The sequence below is a fragment of the Chrysochloris asiatica genome, unplaced genomic scaffold, assembly GCF_000296735.1.
Source record: "Chrysochloris asiatica unplaced genomic scaffold, ChrAsi1.0 scaffold00028, whole genome shotgun sequence".
Lineage (NCBI taxonomy): Eukaryota > Metazoa > Chordata > Mammalia > Afrosoricida > Chrysochloridae > Chrysochloris > Chrysochloris asiatica.
The window spans coordinates 3,945,217-3,952,062 of NW_006408546.1; the positions used below are offsets into that span (position 1 = coordinate 3,945,217).

At 40.9% G+C, this 6,846-nt stretch overlaps 1 pseudogene; it reads right to left on the reverse strand.

Annotated features, from left to right (window-relative positions):
- Positions 1–1,939: 1,939 nt before the first annotated feature.
- On the reverse strand, positions 1,940–3,299 carry LOC102835024 (annotated as a pseudogene).
- Between the last annotated feature and the right edge of the window lie 3,547 nt (positions 3,300–6,846).

The following is a 6,846-nucleotide window of genomic DNA, read 5'->3' on the forward strand; positions in this document are numbered from 1 at the left end:
AAACAAACCTGTGCTATAATTGCTCAGACCTTCCCATGAATGAAATGTGTATGCCTCTAGCTGCTTACTCTGATGTGATGATGGCCTTAGGGTGATTGGCCTTAGGGTCAGTGGAGCAAAAAAGGGAGGTCTGAACCACCCCCAAGCCCCAGTTAATTCAGCTCAGAATCTTAGAAAAAGCAGTAGTGAACATTTAGGAAGAGGTTGGCTAGTGGAGTGCTGAGAATCAAAAGAAAAACCCAAAATGTTGGGGACAGCTCCAGTAATGTGAATCTTCTACTGGTCTCTGTAGCTACAATGATGCTACCTGCTGAAAAAGGAAGGAAGGGAGACCATAAATCTGGGATGCAATTGTATTGTTTAAGAGCCAAGCAAGTCAAACTTACTGTCATTTATCAAAACATTTGACATGAGTCAAATTACTCCATCAGATGTTAAGCATGAAAGAGATAAATGAGACAGCTCTTCACTCCAGTTTAATTGTTAGCTACCCAGAACAACCTTGGGTTTGCTGACAGTGGTTGACTTCCAGACTTTCAAAGTATGTGGTTCTCAATTCTTCAGGCCAGAGCCTGCTGTTTTGTGACCACCTCCCCATCCCAGAACATCATGCTGTAAAATTGCTGGATTGGTGCGTCTGGAGTCTCTACCTCCAGTCTCTACTCTGTGAGGTCTTCCAAGCTTCCTGTTGCACTCACCCCATTTTCAGCTTCAGCCATCAGCTAATCAGGTCCTCCATATTCCAACCCACAGATTTGTCTTCTGATATAGTTTATCATCAATATCCTTTAAGCTTTAAGAATGTCCACCAGTCAATCTAGCTTCCCTAGATCTTCTCTAAAGAATTTTCTCAATAAGGCTAGGCTAAGTTTCTCACTTCTCAGATAGATATTATAAAATATTCAAATGAAAAGTGTCTCAAGATATTCCTCCAACCTACAGCAGAAGCCTTTGTTGTTGTTGTTAAGTGCAGTTGAGTGGATTCCAACACAGAGCGACCCTGTATAGCGTTTCCAAGGAACAGCTGGTGAGCTTGAACCACTGACCTTGCAGTTTAAATACTGCAGTCTGACGCATTAATTCACAGCGCCACACCAGGACTCCTTTAGGCCTTTATATAATTTTCACTGTTTTTTTAAAAAACTTCTGTTGTTGTTAAGTGCTGTTGAGTTCGTTCTGACTCTGAGTGAACAGTCCAGTGCTTATCCTACAGCGCCACACCAGAACGTTAAAAACTTTGCTGCTGCTGTTCTTGTTAAGCACGGTTGAATCGGTTTCCCTCATAATGACCCTGTATGGGGTTTCTAAGGAGTGGCTGATGGGTTTGAACCACCGACCTTGAGGTTCAAATCAACCTTGCGGTCCAGTGCATAGCAACTGCTAAATTTATTTCAGTACCAGTATCATTGTCATTGAGTAGATTTTGACTTTTGATGATCTTACAAGAGTCAGCAGAATTTCAAAAGATATAGCTGGGTAGATAGGCAGAGACCATCTTGTGAACAGACACCCCTTGATTTCAGTAAAGGGGCTGGGAAGAGGGGGTTAATAATCATGTTAATCAACCACGATTAGTCGGTGGTTTTCTGTATTTCTCTCTCATCTTCTCTTTTGTTTTTTTACGAAGGTCCACAAACACAAGCAGCTTTTAATGCAGTATTACAAAACATTTTCCATTTTGGCAGTATTTTAAAATGCGCTCAGCTTCAAGGGTTGGAAAGGAGAAGGTTTAAAAACTAGAAGGGGAATTATCAATGGACATTTCTAAAACAAAAACTGTCCCAGCCCTCCCAACCAAATAAAAATCCAAAAGTCATTTAATTTTACTACCCAAGAAGAGGCCACGAGGACAGCAGCAGGCAGAACTCTAGCAATTTCACTATGGATCATGTCAAAGACAAAGAAACATTCAAAACAGTCATCGGTACGGTCGGTTGCGCTAATCATTTCTGTAGTCCTTTCTTCCTCCCATTTTGCCTTGGTAGCCACCACTTCTATCCTCTCCGTAGCCACCGCCACCACTTCTGTCTCCACCATATCCGGCCCCACTTATGTCTTCCCCGAAGCCACCTCGGTCTCTACCTCTGCCCCCACAACCTCTGTAGCCCCTCTCTCCACCATAGCCTCGCCCCTGGAAATCTCCTGAGGGACGGGAGTCCTCTGTCTGGGTTCATTACACTGATTGCAGGAATTCCTACAAGCAAAGTTCACATTTCCACTTGACAGGTTAGGGCAAACCCAGTCTCCACTTTTGGGGTCTCCTCCTCAACCCTGAAAGCCTCCATTACCTCTATATCCTCCATGACCTCGCCGCCCACCTCCTCTCATAAATTCAGGTCTTCTAGTAGCTAAGGACACTTTAATGATGTTGCCATGAAATTCTTTTCCATCAAACCAATCAAAGGCTGCCTTAGCTGAAGGGGGGGTCATCAAATGATACTGTCGCTTCCCTTTTGGCTTCCCTTTGTCCTTGTCTGTGTAAAGAATTCTCATTGGTTTTCCAGTCTTCTTGTTTGTTTTCATAATTCTTATTTGCTTAAAAAACTCCCCCACTTGATCAGTAGACACACCCTCCCCAAACCCTTGTACAAAGATTGTGTTGTTGTGTGAAATATCACATTCTGAAGCAGCATCTGGCCTAGGTCCATAATCCCTGTGACCACCAAAATTTTTGACGCCACCGTGGTCACCACCGTTTGATCCTGTCATAGGACATCTTCCATCCTTGTCACATCCCCCACACCCTCTACCTCTTCCTGTGACCCACCATATCTTCTATTATCTTCTCCATATCTACTCATATTATGGTGGTCATCTTGTGTGTGGTGGCTGTCATTTTCCTTTTGTGAATGATAGGACTACTGGTTTGGATTATAGGAATCATGCTGCTGATCATAATTTGACTGCTCATCATATGATCCTTGATGTTGATCATAGCCTGACTGCTGGTCATATGAATCTTGGTGTCCATAGTCTGACTGGTCATATGAAGATGCTAGTCCACCTTGGCCTCCTGATGATTCTGAGTTTTGCTGTCCCTGATTATTATAAGATTGCTGGCCATAAGAGCTCTGCTTTTGATTTTCATAACCACCATAGGACTGTGAATAACCTGATTGGTTTTGTCCATAACTGGAGTAACCACCATAGTTCTGTCCATATGAAGAATCAGCTATTTGCCCATAGCCAGAATAGCCTTGTGATGATGCTTGTCCATAGCCTTGGTTGCCTTGATTTCCATAGGAAGAATAAATTTGCTGCTCACCCCCAGACTGACCATAATCTCCAGAATCAGACATGACTAACGACCATGGCATGAAGCCCCCAAAGCCCACCGAGAACAAGGGATACCAGAGCCAGTCATCTTCTCTTTATAACCCTGACTGTACCTAGTTTCTTTAAGTCATTTGGGTTTTCTGGAATTAAAATGGTCTCCTTATATGCATATAGAATAACTGCTCTGAATAAACCTTATGCTCAAATTCCATTGAGTTTTTATTATTTGAACACATTTACGGAATAATTTACATTTCAAAACTGGGACGCTGAAATGAGTTTCCTTAGCCGCTTCAGTAATCAGCTCCAAAAACCCAAACCAAAGCCATTTACATGAAGTAGATTCTGCTTCATAGAAACTCATTAGCTCCAGTGAACTAAAGTCAAGTTCAACCTTAACCAATGTGTTTGTGAGAAATGTTAAGGCTATAAAGAACATTAGAAAAGCATCACAGAGAGAATCAGGTGTAATGCCCTCCATTTCTGTGTAATAACCTGTAGTTGCTGCTCTCCAAAGCTCATCAGTTTCAGCAGGACGAGGTCATATCCACACTTAAACATTTGCATTGCCTTCTACCATTTAATAAGCTCATCAAACCCAGTTTCCCTTTGGAGTCAATCCAGTAACCCACATGTAGAGGATCTGGCTGAAACTGAGCCCCAGACTAAGTGTCTTAGACTGGGTCTCCTAAAGAAGTAAAACCAGTGAATCTTACATTTGTATAGATACAGAGAGGTTTATACCAAGGAAAGGGCTCACAAAGTTGTAGAGGTGGCCAAGTCCCAAATCTGTGGGCCAGATGTTGGCAGATCAGATGACAGGTTCAAGTCCAAAGAATTGAAGGTCGGATGATGAGCCAGATGCAGGACCCAGACCCAGCAAAAAGCAAGCTGTTTCTCCTAGAGTACCCATATACATTGGAAATAGGTCACCCCCTCCACTCCCCACACACCCTCCAAGGAAACTTCGTTTTCATTGATTAGCAGCTCATAGAAGATTTCATGGAAGTGATTACATTCTATTAGATCTCATCATGGGGAATTATTATGGTTCAAAAACCAAACTACTGAAAATTCTGACCCAAATACATTGACACTATCGTACTAAGCAACCCCATGAAACTGAGGAGATGAAGGTACTATTGTTAGTCTCTTCCCCAGTGACTGTGTGACCTTATGAAAGCCAAGTCCTCTTGAAACCTCCTTTCACATTCTGTAAAGTTAAAGGATGGGGGTCAAGATAGTCTGTCTATTTAGATCTGACATTCCATGATCACATTTATCTTCACTCATACAAGTTACACAGTCACCAAACTTAAATGTCACTAGGGACCATGTCAAATTAATGAGTGACTAAATGCGATGGCACACTTGTTGCTGTTATTGTTAAGTGCTGTTTAGTAAGTTCCAACTTATAGTGATGCTGTATAGGGTTTCTAAGGAATACTGATGGGTTTGAACTACTGACCTTATGATTAGCTGTCAAGTCCTGGTGTGAAACTCTGGTGTAAAGACCACAAGGTTGGTTTGAACCACAAACTCAACCAGCCGTTCCTTAGTAACCCTATACAGAGTCATTATGAGTCAGAACCAACTTGAGTGCACTTAACCACAAATGTCATGGCAAAGACAAGGATGGTAGGGCCTGAGCAGGGAGGACTTCAGCCACAACTCCAATAACCTCCATACATTCCTCATTCTCAGATGTCAACAACTGATACCTTCAACACTGTATATAAAGCATGTATAAAGTAAGCAGTTTCCAGACAAGGTCCCTAACTCCAGCACTCCCCTTCAAACCACAGTGCCATGCACAAGTCGTCCTTTATAGAAATTCTGGAGCTGTACCTGTTGTTGTTGTTGTTGTTACCTGGAGCTGTACCTGGAGCTGTACCTGTTGTTGTTGTTGATTCTGGATGCTATGCTACCAGTATTTTAAATGCCAGTAGGGTCACCCACGATGGACAGATTTCAGATGAGATTCTAGATGAAGACAGACTAGGAAGAAGGAGAGACAGACTACTTCTGAATATTTACTCACTGAAAATCTTATAAACAGCAGATAGCACCAGAATATTGAATATTGAAAAATGATCAAGAGCATCAGAATATTGTCAGATATAGTTCCAGAAGATGAGCCCCTCTGTTTGGAAGGCAGTCAAAATATGACTGGGGAAGAGCTGTCTCCTCAAAGTAGAGTTGACCCTGATGACACGGATGGAGTAAAGCATTCAGAACCTTCATTTGCTGATGGGGCACAACTCAAAATGAGGAGAAGCAACTAAACATCCATTAATAACAGAACATGGAATGTATGAAGTATGAATCTAGGAAATTTGGAAATTGTCAAAAATAAAATGGAACGCATAAAAAGCAATATCCTAGGGATAAGTGAGCTGAAATGGACTGATATTGGCCATTTGGAATCTGACAACCACATGCTTTACTATGCCAGGAATGACAAACTGAAGAGAAATAGCATCACGTTCATTATAAAAAATAACATATCAAGATATGTCTTAAAGTACAATGCTGTTTGTGATAGGATAATATCCATTTGCCTACAAGGAAGATCAGTAAATGCCCCTAGTAATCAAATTTACGCACCAACTACGAAAGTTAGTGATGTTGAAATGGAAGAATTCTATCAACTTCTTCAGTCTGAAGCTGATCAAACATGCACTCAAGATGTATTGATAGCTACTGGAGATTTCATTGCAAAAGATTCTAGCAAAGAGGAAGGATCAATAGTTAGAAAATATGGCCTTGGTGATAGAAATAATGCTGGAAATCACATGATAGAATTCTGGAAGACCAATTACTTCTTCATCACAAAATGTTTTTTAAACAACATAAAAGATGACAATACACATGGACCTCACCAGATAAAATACACAGAAATCAAATTGACTACATCTGTTAAAAAGCACAGAAGAAAAGCTCCATATCATCAACTAAAATAAGGCCAGGAGCATACTGTGGAACAGATCTTCAATTGCTCATATACACGATCAGGCTGAAGTTAAAGAAAATTAAAACAAGTCCATGACAGCCAAAATGTGAGCTGAAATAATCTCACCTGAATTTAGAGATCATCTCAAAAACAGATTTAATGCATTAGACACTAAAGAAGACCAGAAGAGTTGTGGGATAACATCAAGAACAATGTTGTACAGGAAGAAAAAGTCATTAAGAAGACAAGAGAGAAGGAAAAGACCAAAATGGATGTCAGAAGAGACTCTGAAACTTGCTCTTCGGGATTGAGATGCTAAAGCAAATAGAAGAAATGAGGAGGTAAAAGAGATGAATAGAAAGTCTCAAAGGACAGCTCGAGAAGACAAAGTCAAATATTATAACAAAATATACAAAGACCTGGAGTTAGAAAACCAAAAGAGAAGAACATGCTCAGCATTTCTTAAGCTGAGGGAACTGAAGGAAAAAATCGACCTCAGTTTCTATCGAAGGATTCTCTGGACAAATTACTGAATGATACCAAAAGCATCAAAAGAAGATGGAAGGAATACAGAGTCACTGTACCAAAAAGATATGGTTTATGTTCAATCATTTCAA